Raw genomic sequence first — 15,507 nt, 5'->3', positions numbered from 1 at the left:
GCATAAACCGGTAGATCCTGGGTGGTTTGACTATGCCTCCTTATCCCTCTGGGTACTTGATTAGCAGAAGACTACACTCCCTGCCCTCCTAAAGAGAAGTGATTATGCCTGCCTCAGAATGGACATCTGCTGAATAAAGTCAAGAAAGCAATCAACCTAGAAATAGATTTCAGTGGTGTTAAGCCACTTCTGTCATACTCCCTCTTACCTTCCTTATGAATTTAGGGACTGAGCCCCACAAGATCAGTTCTTCTGAGGGACACTGAGTATATGAGAAATATGTACTGAATTATGAAGTGCATGAAGCAGGATGCTTTGAAATTCTATGTCCAACTAAGTGGCCTTCTACTCTTCTGAGCCTTAGTTTTCTAACAAATTATAATGATTTCATCTAGCTCCTTAAGTAATAAGCAGATTGGAATCAACTTCATATATTTAGCTACTCTTACACTTTATTTATTAGAATTTGTCCATAAGAGAAAACAAAAGGACACAGCTACTAGTGAGGGAAACTAAATGACCATCATCCTCATCACCACTACCATCATGATTATTGTTTTGTTATTGTTACTATTATTGTGTTCATTACAGCATAGCAGAATATTTCTCAGAGTTCCATCCTCAGTTTCTTAGGGCAGGCAATTTGGTACACTTGGGATTAGAGTCCTTGACCAGTACAAAAGGAAAAAACTCACCTCTTATGACCAAACCCTTATGTAACTTTAAGTGAAGACCTATTTGTATATTTATCTTTACTATACTTCTTAAGCAAGCCATCTATCTTTCCTGACATCTCTTTCGTCACTTAAAAGTTAAGATAATGGTTACTATATATGTAATGTAATAATGATAGTAATGATAAAAATTATTAATTTGGTAATTGACATTTCATAATATTTTCACCTAACTCAATTTTCTACATATCTTTTGCATTCTTTCTCAATTAGAATATGTTACATAAGGAAGGACATTCTAGGGGCACCTGGGTGGCTCTGTCTGTTAAGCATCTGTCTTTGGCTCAGGACATGATCCCAGGGTTCTGGGATCGAATTCCACAACGAGCTCCCTGCTCAGTGGGGAGTCTGCTTCTCTCTCTCCCTCTCTCTCTCCCTATGCCTCTCCTCCTGCTTGTGCTCTCTTACTCTATCTCTCAAATAAATAAATAAAATCTTAAAAAAAAGAAAAAGAAGAAGAAGAAAGGACAATCTAGATCTGTCTTCACGCTTTGCTATGATATACCAGTTGCCAAAAATATATACACTGGAACTCTGGAACTCTCTGAAGAAACCATATAGAATATTAGTGATTCTTTTCTCTGTGTCTCTTGTAGGAAGTAGTTGATCTATTACTGTCACATTTGAGTCCCAGCTCAAGTTTGCATCTTTTAAAAAAATTTTAGATATGAATATGTCATATTATAAACAAGAGTTAAATACAACCCCTTTCCACTATTCCAGCTGTTGAATCAAATTCTGCCAGCTAATGTAATACATATTACTAACATGATTTCCTTAGTCATTTAGAGCAACATTTTCACAATGACAGAGTGACCTTTCTAACACACAAATCTGACTATGATGTCGCCTTCCCTAAAACACTTCAGTGCCATTTCACACCTCATTGTTGAAGTTAAAATTCCTTAACACGAAATATAAGAGCTGTTGTTATTTTGCCCTTGCTTATTACTTCATTCCTTGTCACTTACTGCCATATCCCACATTCCTTCTCTTTGCCTTCTAGCTGAGGCTGCAGCCTTGCTAAACTACTTGCAGTTTTCAAAACACACCATATCTCCAGCTCCCATTCCTGCCTCTGTTCATGTTCCTTGGACTGCCTGGAGACCCCACCTCCACTTCTTCATTTCCCTAACACAATCAGAGGTCACATATCTGAAAATGTCAACCCTCTAGACTATTGACTAGAATCTGAGATAAAAAATTAAACAGGTCCCCAAAAAGCTAAAATCAATGTTACAAACACCTGAGAGAGATCTAACTTAGAGCCTGTTAACTCTAACTTCCTACAAGAACTATTATCTGGTTTCTGTGTTTACAACAGATTAGAAAGAGTAACTTTGAAAAAAGAAGTGGGCTGATAGAGAAGCCCTGGTTATCAGCAAGAGTTGTTATATGAAAAGGTGGACAACAGCAAAGGAAGAGACCAGAAAAAATTTAAAACTTTTATAGAGTTTTATAGAGTGCAATATAGAATAACCTATATCATTCAGAAATAATTTATTTTTAGTGTATACTTAGTATACATTGGTAGGAAATTTTGTAAGACATTTTAGAAAGACTGTGATAAAATGTTTAAAAACCATGAAAGGGGTGGTACATTAAAAATAGGACTTTATTATCTAAATGGATTAAACTTATGTGGAATATTGGATAATCTAGATAAGTACAGTATTACTTTATTTGGAAATCATGACATATAAGAATAAACTTGTTCTATACTAGTGGAAGTTTCCAAATCGCCAATGGCCGTATATTTCTTTCCTAACTGTACTGAATTTTGACAATAACTTTTCAAAGGAAAAAGAAATATTTATATCCCGTTCATAGGTTTTTACCCTCAGTGATACCAATTCATGATATCTGTATTTAAAAGAGGTCTTGGCAGGTGTGTGGGGGTGGACTAGCTCAGTTAGTAGAGCATGTGACTCTTGATCTCAGGGTCATGAGTTCGAGCCCCACATTGGGCAGAAAGAATACTCTATTTTTTTTTGAAGATTTTATATATTTATTTATTTGAGAGGCAGGGAGAGGAGGAGCAGAAGGAGAGGAGAGAGAGAATCCCAAGTAGACTCCACAAAGAGCACAGAGCCCGAGGCAGACCTCAGTCCCACAACCCTGAGATCATGACCTGAGCTGAAATCAAGAGTTAGATGCTCCACGTGACTGACCCACCCAGGCACCCTTAGAGTTACTTAAAAAAAAAAAAAAAAAAAGTTAAAAAATAAGTAAATAAAAAGAGATCTTGGGAGCAGGTCTCCATATATAATAGCAGTTTCAGACTGTCTAAGGTATATTCTAAAATCTTAGCATAGATATTTTATGATGTAAATACCTGTAAGGCTATAGAGGCAAGAAAAACAGTATATAGGGACTTCCCAGGTGTTCTGGCAAGTACTGGACTCCATGCAGTTGTTCTATGCCCCTGCACAGTTCCCACACAAAATTTGGGGAAAGAAACATTTGTTTTCATTAATGCATATTTCCGAAAAAAAAAAAAAAATCCACAGGGGGTCTTGCATTCTGTCACAAGTAAAGGAAAAAATGTTTTCAATGACAAAGGGTCATTTTCTCTCTTAGCATTAACTAGGTATTTCCTTCTGGGGTGAATGATATCACTACTCAATTATTTCCTTCTGAACTATAACTAGAAAAACCCTTTCATTTCACTGCCTATTACCAAGTAGGGGTGAAAAGTGAGTCTCCACTAAATATTTCTGATTCACACTCTCCTTTTTCATTTCTCCCTTATGACCTGCCCACACATAACACATTTCTGTTATTTAAGGTTCTTCTTATGGTTCTTTTTTTAGCATTCCCCCCAATACCATTTTATCTGTCTTTTTATATACATGATGAAATATATGCATTGAAAAAAAGTGAAAATATATATTCTCTGCAGCAACCTGCTATTTCTCCTAAAGATTGAAATTTTAAAAAATAATTAAGAATTAAAATAGCAAACATATGTAGTACATGCCTGGAAAATTTATAATAAATTTAGAAAATAATATTCTTATAATGGGTCCTTAATCAATAGCCTAATATCATCTGTGCCTTTTCTAATATCCCTATAGCCGTCTCCACTGAAAGATAGTTGGGAGCCTCACTGCATAGGAGGAACACTGAAGTAACTAGCCGAGGCAAGGCTGTTCAAAATGGACCCTGAACCTGGCTGGGGAGTCTTCCTTTTCAAAACTATCTTGTTCACAAAATCCAAATGGAATCTGAGAGCCACAGCATCCTTGGATAAATTGCAGCCTTTTAGAAGAATGCTCTCCGAATGTGGTTCTGCTGGAATTCAAAGACTCAATCTTGATTCCAGGGCCTATCACTTATGCTTACAAGCTGTGTGACAATGAGCTATTTACTTCTTTAAGTTTCAGTGTCCTCACTGGTAAAGCAAATATGGTAACAGTACCTATACCTCACAGGTAGGTACCATGCACATATTAAAGCTTTTAATAGCAATGCCTGTCATGTAGTCAATGCTTGATAAACTTTAGTTATTTCTATCATTAAGGTAAGTAGTTATGTAGAAAAGAGATACTGGTAAAACTAAAGATCAGTTGTGGAATCCATTTTCATTACCTTTAGGTGATAACTTTAGAGAGTACATAATTACATCCGTACTCTCCTTAGCCAAATATGGTTTCATCATGGTCATTTCAGGAAGAGGTCTGGTTATTCTGTGTTTTTGTAAGCCAAGTAAGGGTAACACAAGAAAATACTCGAGTTCTAGAAATGCCATCACTAATGAAGGCTATCAGATGCTTGGGACCATTCTCAGAAGAGCTGCTTTCTAGCCTTCCTCTTCTGAGACCAAAGCCACAGTAAGAATACAGAGAGGACCACAATGCAAAAACAGAAGTCAGTTATCAGTTCTGTGTAGCTTCCTTTCTGTCAGAAATAGTACTGCTTTTTTGTTCTTCCTTGTGAAAGGCGCACAAAAGAGGAGACGGAGAGAGTTTCAAAGATTTGTTTAGTTTTGTAGACTAAGGGAGCCAGCTGAGGTCAATAAAAGGATTAGTATGGGACAAAAGGAACACAACAACTCAGTTTGGATTGTAAATCAGATTTCTGAGATCACCTGACTCAGCTCAATGAAAAGCCTCTTCATTTGAAATCTTACAGCCAATAATATGAGAAAAACTAGTAACCATAAAACAAAGTGAAACAAATACTTTGATGTTGGAAGGACATGTTCAAGGGTATTAGCAAAGGCAAACTGTGATCCTCAGAAAAACAGAATGTTAATAAATGTGGACAACAGAGTGTGGACTTGGGAAACAAACATCATACCTCTTTAAATGCCTTGGGCAGTGAAAAAGAGCAGTGTGCCATTCTATTCTGGTCATAATAGTCTTCTCTCTCTTGACTAAAGTCTTGGATTTTTATCTGAATTATTTGAAATGTGAATTTCTTCTTTGCATTTTCTAAAGAATAAAAGCAAAACATTAACTGTCACGATTTTGAAATGCTGTGGGTTTTTGCTTCAGGAAAGAACAAGGTAATGGGAACTAATATGGATATTTTTAATTCTACGTATCACACACATAGATAACCCTTTTTGATTCCTTACTTTGCTAAATATTTTACATGAATTATCTTGTCAATCTTCACAATAATCCAATAAGGTAGAGCTATTTTTTTTTCCTATTTTACAAGTAAGGAAATAGTCTTAGAGAAGCTAAGTAATTTGCTAAAATAAGCTCAGTAGCTTGTAGGAGGGAAAGGTCCACCCAAATCTACCTGCCTGTAAATCTTGTTTGACTTTAGCTCACCACATGCCAAAGAGACTCAGGATAAACTGCCAGGCCCTGATTTCTACAAGGACTTAATGGCTAGCTTTCCATAGTGGCTGCCTTCCTACTAGGGGGGAAGGCATTGACCGTTCTAGACAACAATGGTGGGCAGTAAGTCTCTGCTCAAGGCTTACTTCTTCCTTTTGTGGGGGCTGAGTTATCTTCCTAGTTCAAATTAAAAAGCCTAAGATCAAACGCATTGCTACATTGAGCACAAGATCACTAATGAGCATACACAAGGATTCCTGGCAGAAAGGATTAAAAAGTAAATAGCTTATTTGGAAAGAGTATTTGAGCCTTAGAACAAATGAAATCCATTCTTTTAAGTGAGGGAATGTAGATTTTGGCACATAAACTTCTTTGCTTAAGAAGGAAGTTATTAATCCATGCCCAAAGTTGTAAATAATTTAGTCAGATTCTTCCAGAACCCAGAGTCCTCCTTGTTAATGATGAAAACAATCAGGACTTTGTTACTCCATTCTGTTGTTAGCACTGACCATGGCTGAGCAGAGACTAAGATAACAATGGATCCTGAGATTTAGCTAGGTTCCCTTGTTAGTTATTGAATCATTTTTGTTCTAGCTTACTCCCAACACTGTTGCGTCTCATCCCCAATCTCCTCCTCTAGACTGGGTGTGAACCTCACCGCCTAGCTCTTCATTGCAATAAAGCCTTATATGGATTAGTAATAATCTCATGTACTTTACTTGTTATATCTCAACTATACTATTAAGTCCTCAAGGCCCAGGGCCAGAGCATATATGTCTTCTCAATCCTGGATGCAATGCAATAGCATGAAAGTACTTTACATGTGATAAGCCAAAACAAAACGCTTGGTATCACAAGTTTTCACAAGCTTAGCATGATTCCGAGCATACAGAATCACAGCATGTTATCACAGCAATAAAAAGGGTGAGCCCTTTTATATTTGCCAGGTACTTCAAATATGAAATAGTTATAAAAACAAAAAAAATGGCAAATATAATCCAGTTCTAAGAGCTATGCTTGTATTATGTTATTCAGTGCTCAAAAACACCCTGTAAGGAAGGGATGACAGTCTGCTCCCGTCTCATTCCAGAACCTACTTCTTTAACACTCTGCTACTTTGCCACCTACTGAGAGGACCCAGAGCTAAGAAGAGTTTCAAGCCTTCAATTTACAATGGAGAGGTAAAGACCTGGAGAGGGTAACCAGATTGCATATGGTTAACTGCTGTTAAATGGCAGAACCGAGCCAGAACCTAGTCTCCTAGTCCTCAGCTCAGAGTTCTTCACTACAACGCCTCCATGTATGGGAGGCAATTCATATATGTAATTTGTGTGCAGTTTTAATGTTTTAGAGGAAATCTGTAGTAACCTCAAAGTTTCTTGGTTCTTTGTGTACTCAGTTATCTTTGCATATGAGTTATCTTTTGTAAAACAGGAGTACATAACTAACTGTTTTAAAGGTAGCACGCTTGCCAATTAATGTTGGATGAAAGCATATCTCTCAACTACTAAGTGGAGAGGTTAGTGAAGAGAGTTGAATGATTTGAGATTCTGCTTGGTGAGGAATTTCAAGTAAGATTCTGCTTGATGAGGCATTCTGCTAAAATTTTTTCTTGCAGAAAAATAGGGGTTTAGGCTTTTTTTGTTAATTTGTTTTACTTTTTTAAAATTTATTTTTGCTTACCAGGTATTTGAAACATAAAAAAAGTAGAGAATGTATTGTTCATGCAAGCATCCATATCCAAAAATAACTAGATTAAATACATCTTAATATTTTGCTGTATGTGCTTCAAAGCCCATTTAGAAAAATAAAAATGTAATAGAAATAGCCAATGTCCCACCACTCCTGTTTCTTCCTCTCTCTAAATGCGATTGCTCTTCTGAAATTGCCATGCATTTCCACTGTGCATGTCTTTAATGCATTTACCACATAGGTATGCATGTACTCATAGATAATACAGAATAATTTTGCATACTTAAAAATGTATATGAAGGGCTACGTATTGTGTAAATCCTTTTTAACTGTACTTTCTTCACTCATCATATTTTTGTTTTAGCTTTTAGTTAGAAGGTGTTGCCTTTAGGTACATAAATTATATCCTTACGTGTGAAGGCATATGACAAGTGTGAGCATAAGATATGATTATGAAGGAAAACACATATTCAAATAGCAGATTCCCATAAGGCAAAGGCTATTGTGTATCTTAAATTATGTATTCATAATTTCAATGCAGGTGGTGTACTTCTTAAAGAAAATGAGAAATTGACATAATAAAATTATAGCGGAGACATAACAATGTCAAGTATTATGCATAGGGAACCAAGCTATAAAACATCATAAGAGAACCTAGAACAAAGGAGACGTACAAACGAAGGGTGGAGAATTCCAAATGGTCTGGGATCCTAGTCCTCCTCAGCCCTTGTTTAGGCTTATTGCCCCTTCACTGCCTCTCCAATACTCTTGTCCCCACCTGCCTCCACCTCCTGCGCTCCCAATGTCTCTTTATCCCATCTCTGCCCAGTTTTGAGTTACAGTCCTGGCAAGAAATACCAGTGGAACCTCCTTCTCTTCCCTTCCTTTGAAACCTTGCCAGGGTAAGCAGGCCCCTCTAGGGAAGGAACACTGTCCTCATACTGCTCTAGGAGTAGTATCTCCTAGAAGTCCCCCACATGCCCTAGGAGCACTCTTGCAAATGTCTTCCCTTTGACAAATTATTTTGTGCTTCTTACTTGCTGCATTATTCATGCATTTAGCCTGAGAAAACTCCTCAAGGCATTTTATTCCTTTTGACACAAATTTCTCATTTCCCATACCTGTTGTTGTGTGACTACAGCATAAGCAATTATAAGTAATTTTAATAACTCAGTGGCTTCTTGAGTGATATTTCTCCAGGACTCTACTGTCATACCATATAAAATGTATGCTACTGGTTTTATAATAGGTAAAAAGATTAATAAGAAATTCTGAAAGTTAGACCAATAAGAGTGCTGGTCTCTCATCCAAATACTAAATAAATGCCAGAAGAACCATCATGGCAGGGGGGAGTGGGGGGGAGGCAAGCTACCTACAAAGGAATGATTTGTGTACACCACTTAATCACTTTGCACATCACTGTTGTTTACAATGTCTTATTTGATGGTCACAACAGTAAGAGGTTAAAAAAAGAGTGATATTTAAAGCTGCAGACTACTCTTCCTCTTAATTTGCCACTATCTTCACATGTATCATCACAGAGGACTGAGGCAAAAAGCTAGACAGAGGCTTGCTTTTTGGAATGCCAAGTCAAGGAGGTAAACACAGGACGCACTGAGAAAAAAGGAGCAATATGAGGACAGTGTTCCTTCCCTAGAGGGGCCTGCTTACCCTGATAAGGTTTTCAATGAAATGTCTGTGGACATTTTAATGGAATAAAGAAATTTGGCCTAATCAACCTAGGTATCTGTAATAATATCTGGGAAGTTTTATAATTCCAAACTGCATTAAGATCACAAAAGATTAGGTGAGAATATAATAGTCTGCAGTTGGGACTGACTATTCTGTGTTGCTACTGTAACCCCAGCCACGTGTCTCTGATAGAAGGTGTGGAGTATGGTGTGGCCCATAATAAACGTTCTTTCTCTTAGTCCCATACACACACTGGCACCTGGAAAATGTTCTCTCACTCCTTACGAAGTCTAGATAGTGCCTAGGACTTAGACATGTCTTCTCTAGTCTGTTTATATTTGCCTCTTGCGTGCCATACATGGCAATGTTATGGGTTAAATTATGACCTCCCCAAAATTCTTATGTTGAAGTCCCAGTGCCCCATACCTCAGAATGTAGCTGTATTTGGAGATAAGATTTTAAAAGAGATAATTTAGTTAAAATGAGGCTCTTAGGGTAGGGCCCAAATTCAATATGACTATGTCCTTATAAGAAGAGGAAGGGACAACAGGGCTATCAGAGAGATGACCATGAGAAGAGGCAACAAGAGGCAGACCAGCTACAAGCCAAGGAGAGAGACCTTAGGAAAAACCAACCCAGCTGGCACCTCAGTTGGACTTGCAATTTCCAGGACTGTAAGAAAATAAATTCCTGATGCTTAAGCCACCCAGTCTGTGGTATTTTGTTATGACAGCCCCAGCTAATATAACGGCAAAGAACATAAGTCTTGTAAACTTCGAATGTACCAAACGGCCTACTCTGCAATCAAAAGAAAGCATCACTGGGGCCTCGGGTTCTCAAACACCCTCATCGACAGACCTAAGTCTTTGTCTTTAATCCTATACCAAGAATGGCCTCTTCTTTGGTTCGGCTTTGTGCATGGCTTGTTAGTCACCCTTTATGTCATGGATTCTTGTGATTGATAGAGACCCAGCAGCTTTAGATCCTGAGCATTGAGAAGAAACAAGTTCTACATGGTCTGGTCTCAGGCACACTATCTAAAGGACAATCAGAACTTTTCCATGAAGAGTAACCTCTTGTCATCAGATCTTCTATGTATCATTGTACAGAATATGTCTATCAACTTCTTCACTGTGATTTCCACTGATAAAACAACCTCCCTTATATGAAACTTTGATATACAATGCATTCTAAGCAGTTTCTTGAATTGGTTTTGGGCAGGTTTAGAAAATTCATCCTACCACACTCACAGTACTATACAGTTAAATTTGGCATAAAAAAATATATGCTTGTAATTGCTTATGTCCGGTTTCTGAAATTACTTTGCAGCTTCCAGTTCCTTCTTATCAAGGTACCAGTGATGACCAGTAACCAAGATAAGTTTCTGTTTTCATTCTGCCTGAATTCCTCTTCATCTAGTTTCTGTTTTCCATGCTGTTCTTTTCCCTTTGGGGATTGATCTCTTCTCAATGTCTGGATCCTTACTTCTGAATCGCTGCTTATATAGTTCCCCCAAATGTACACAAGAACAACAGTTAGCAATAAATGTCTATACCATTTTCATATTTTAAAACCTTAGCTACCTATGTATTTATTGCCTTGGGAATGACACATGTTTTCAACTCAGCGATATTGCTCATCAAACACAAGCGCCTGTGCCTTTTTCTCCATCATGTTGGGAGGACTGAAGGATCACTGTAAACCCCTCAAGGGAAGAGCCTTTTCCAAATGATGTCTGAGCTGAAAGCTGACCTCATGGTGGTAGGGATGATATTTACAATATTTAAAAACAAGTCAGGCATAGGTATGGACTGATCAATACTGATACCTGTCATGCAGCAATAATAAGGCATCTTTAAAATGATCATAAGAAAGGCCCAAAGTTATACTAAAGTTCATCAAATATATTCCTGTAGGCCCTGGCTTTGTTAGGTGCATAACACCGGAACACTTGCTAGTCACTTGAGAAGCAGAGGATCAAGTTACAATTATAGCCACCCGTTCCCCATTGGATTGGTACTCTTTGCGATATCCCTGACACTGTTGGCAACACTTCCCCATCACAAACTTGAAGCTTCAAGAGACTGCAAGAAACCTAAGTCCTGTTCCTGAATATTAAGTAGATGAATCTTAATCTACTGAGGGTTGTTCAACTAGGTCCTCATCCATTCACTCACTCACTCCACAAAAGTTAACTGAGCTCCAAATATGAACCAGGTACTAAATTTATTTTTAAAATTTAATGAATAAATGAAATAATATGAATAGGTGTATGAGTGAACAAATGACTTTAGCCACTTGGCTCACTAACTTTCTTTGTAGCACAAGTATGAAATCTTCTCAAAATAAAAAGCCTCAACATAGAAAACATGGTGGCACTGAGATACCACCTTACGCCAGTTAGAATGGCAAAAATAGACAAGGCAAGAAACAACAATTGTTGGGGAGGATGTGGAGAAAGGGGATCCCTCCTACATTGTTGGTGGGAATGCAAGTTGGTACAGCCACTCTGGAAAACAGTGTGGAGGTCCCTTAAAAAGTTAAAAATTGAGGGGCGCCTGGGTGGCACAGCGGTTGAGCGTCTGCCTTCGGCTCAGGGCGTGATCCCGGCGTTATGGGATCGAGCCCCACATCAGGCTCTTCCGCTATGAGCCTGCTTCTTCCTCTCCCACTCACCCTGCTTGTGTTCCCTCTCTCACTGGCTGTCTCTATCTCTGTCAAATAAATAAATAAAATCTTTAAAAAAAAAAAAAAAAGTTAAAAATTGAGCTACCCTATGATCCAGCCATTGCACTACTGGGTATTTACCCCAAAGATACAGACGTAGTGAAGAGAAGGGCCATATGCACCCCAATGTTCATAGCAGCAATGTCCACAATAGCTAAATCGTGGAAGGAGCTGAGATGCCCTTCAACAGATGACTGGATTAAGAAGTTGTGGTCCATATATACAATGGAATATTACTCAGCTATCAGAAAGAACGAGTTCTCAACATTTGCTACAACTTGGACGGCACTGGAGGAGATAATGCTAAGTGAAATAAGTCAAGCAGAGAAAGACAACTATCATATGATTTCTCTCATCTATGGAACATAAGAACTAGGACGATCGGTAGGGGAAGAAAGGGATAAAGAAAGGGGGGGTAATCAGAAGGGGGAATGAAACATGAGAGACTATGGACTATGAGAAACAAACTGAGGACTTCAGAGGGGAGGGGGGTGGGGGAATGGGATAGACCGGTGATGGGTAGTAAGGAGGGCACGTATTGCATGGTGCACTGGGTGTTATACACAACTAATGAATCATCGAGCCTTACATCGGAAACCGGGGATGTACTGTATGGTGACTAACATAATATAATAAAAAATCATTAAAATAAAAAATAAAAAAAAAAAGAAAACGTGGTGGGCAGGAAACCTCCTTTCATTCACAGAGACCAAGAGAATTCAGAAGGGACATTTGTATCCAAGATGTCATTGATAGGCCGTGTTTACAGACACAGAAGCTGTCATTACTTGAGAGAAAGAGGAGGAAACAAAAACAAAATGTTAATAATGATGGCAACATGTAAGGCTATTTGACTTGTATCATAAATATGTATACATAGTCTATTTTCATATTAATACTGACTAGAGATCTATTGGTTTTCTACAACTTACTACAACCCCGAAGAGGCTGATGTTCCATTTTACATATAAAGAAAGTGATTACTTTGTAGCTTGCATTATTTCTCAGGTCTTCAGTTGCAGGTTACTGGCCTAGCTCAGGGAATTTTGCTATATTTGAGCCTGGATCTGGAGCCACAATTCCTTAATCTAACACAAGAGTTAAGTCATAAGCCTCTGAACACCCATTTCCTTATCTGCAGAGCACAGGCAGAATTAACGGGACTGTGTTAGAAGAGCAGTTGTTCGTGCATTCTGGAATTTCTTTTAGAACGTGAACTTCTTGAAGACAGAAATTATGGCCATATTCACATTTGCCTGACACATGACAGGTCCTAAATAAGTGTTCTAAATAAATGATTGGATAGACCAGTATACTCTGGACAGACTTCCCCAAGAATGGACTTACTACTGGGCAAATATGTGAAGAAGAACATGGGCAAACGACGGTAAAAGTGACAAATGCGGGAAAGAATCTGGAATTTCTTTATTTAAAATGAGGCAACCTAATGGGCACGTAAGCTTCATGAAGAAATGTGTTAAAGTTGAAGAAATGTTCATTGTCTAAAATGTCTGAAAGAAGTAAATATAGAATTTTCGTGGAATTTGGTAGAATAGACTTATCCTTTCACAGATAGGCTTTGATAGTCCACAATTTCATTTGGTAGAATGTTTTAGAGAGAAGTATCAAGCCCCTTGCTCCAGGGATTCTTTCCAACGACTTTATCCAATATCCAGAAAGTATTTATTATTAAAATGTTTACTTTTATTCCTAAACAGAGGAACAACTGGCAAAGTCACATCTTCACAGTTAATTATAACTAGGCCTCTCTCAAGGTCTACTTCCTATACAAAGTACTTTGTCACAGAATTATTTCTACTTAAGCACTATTCAGTGAGGATTGTAGTTTTTCTAAGACTTTTTTAAACAGTGGAATGTTTTGGAAATACAATCTCCTTTATTAATGTAAGAGCCCTGCCCGTAAACTTGAGTTAATTCTGTTGAGTCAGGGCTTACTGATAGATTCCTGAATTTACCCAGAGCTTTAAACGTTGTGTTCCAAGTGCCCTTTGCCCCTAAGGAATCAAGAAGTACATTAATGTAGTTGTCATTGTAATATTTAGTAAGGAACCTTGTGTAAGATTTTAGAAACTTTCCATTTGAAGGTGTTTTTTGCTCCTAAATAATACAGACACTGTCAATATACAAATAGGGCTGGGGAGGCAGGAGAGCTGGTCGATTGTACTTACTCTGCATTCCCAGGATGTAGAAAAATGGAATTTAAGAAGCAGGTAGTCCAGACAGAAGGAAAGTCTTCAAGTCTACTGTTTTTACTATGTGCAACAGCTGAAATTAACTGTCAAATGAGATTTGAATCTAACTAAACTTAAATATACAAAATAGCAACTTATGGTTGACACAAGCAAGTCAGCTGTTTGCCACAAAACCACAGGGGAAGCAACAGGTTGAACTGCGGTACTGAGGACAATCTCACTACTTTCCATGTTTAGTATGTTTTGAAAGTCCTTTGGATAATAAGTATTCATTCAAGGACTTTCTACATGTGAATTCAACTACTGACCAGTTATTTTTTTCTGCCATATGAATAACTATTTGTTTACATGCTTAGCTCCACCACTAGATAGAAGATGATGTAGTAATGGAAAGATTTCCTTTATTTATGGTTCATGTTGTGTAGTACTTTAGACATGGCAGACAAACAACAAATATTGTTTTCTCAGAAGTAGTTACTTCATGTATTGTTTTAAGAATAACAGGTCTACTTCATTCATTTTGTCAATGAGAAAAAAGAAGAAGAGGGAAAGAGGAGAAGGAGAAAGGTGAGGAGGAAGAAGAAGAAAAAGAAAAAAATTAGAGGAGCCTGGCATTGACTAGAATCCCATAATTAAAGTAATCAATTCCCATCTAAATTTATTTGGATCATCGTTCATGCATATGATGCCAGACTTGGCACAAATTGGTGATCCTTAAACGCTAATTGATAGGTTGGTTGATAACTGCATCAATGTTAAGTTGCTGCCATGTTCTATGTAGCCCTGAGAAAGATTTCCAAAGACTCTGCAAAAATTGCATGTAGACATTTAAAAGCTTTTCACATCTTCTCTATGTTTAAAATTCAATGTGCAGATGAACACACCTAACACTGGTCTTCATAAATCAAAATAACCACTTTAGCAGATACTCCTTCCATAAACCTGCCAGTAAAGTCACAACTGGTTTGACTACTACGTATTCTTTTGACTGAATTAAATTAATAATTCAATGTTTTGTAGTCAGTAAAATTGGCAACCGAGCAATAAACTTACAGATAGACATACTTACAGAAATTCTTCACATCAGAATGGCATGAGTTTTATCAGGCCTGGTCCTCACCCAAAATTTTAATTAGCAAGATTTGCTCTCAGTATCTCTCCCTATCATCTTTTGCACCTTGTATTTACTTTAAGTTTTGTCTTTTTCACAAAACAACTTGTCTCCAAGTTAGCAACACCTTCTTGCTACTTCTCATGACTCCCTTCACCTATAAAAGTAGCCCTTGTCCCTTTGTTAACGTGGGTTTAACTACTATAATTACTTGAGTTATGGTACAAAATGCCAGACAATGATTTCAAAGTGTTATCCTTCCCAGTTGCCACTTTTATTTTTTATCAGTGACTTCCAGTGTTTTGCACCTGGAGTGACCAACTGTTTGCCTGGGACTTTCCTGGTTTCAACAACGAAAATCCCAACTCTCAGGAAACCCCTCTGTCCTTGGCAAACTGGGAAGGTTGTTTACCCTAACTGCAGTAGAAGAACTCTAAAAAAAAAACGATGATTGGGGAACACTTTTTTACGCTTCTCTCTCCAATTGCAGTTTCCAGTTGGAGATTTTTCTACTTCCTCTCAAATCCCAGTTCGGAATGATCTAT

General features: G+C 37.7%; 1 protein-coding gene across 3 annotated transcripts in view; it reads right to left on the bottom strand.

The window, feature by feature from the left end:
- MACC1 (MET transcriptional regulator MACC1) overlaps positions 1 to 15,507 on the bottom strand; it is a 311,257-nt gene that overhangs the window by 55,369 nt on the left and 240,381 nt on the right. The window contains exon 6 of one of the 3 annotated variants that reach the window (XR_015723945.1): positions 5,037 to 5,170. The exons of 1 other annotated variant lie outside the window; for it this stretch is intronic. The gene's annotated coding sequence lies outside the window, so the exon portion shown is untranslated. Of the gene's footprint in view, positions 1 to 2,933; positions 5,171 to 15,507 lie in introns of those variants that run through there. One more of the 3 variants, XM_087860990.1, reaches the window with a different exon arrangement.

Source organism: Ursus americanus, chromosome 3 (assembly GCF_024610735.1).
Source record: "Ursus americanus isolate L20-20 chromosome 3, mUrsAme1.1.p, whole genome shotgun sequence".
NCBI lineage: Eukaryota > Metazoa > Chordata > Mammalia > Carnivora > Ursidae > Ursus > Ursus americanus.
The sequence above is the reverse complement of the archived record's forward strand: the minus strand, read 5'-3'. Positions and strand labels throughout refer to the sequence as shown.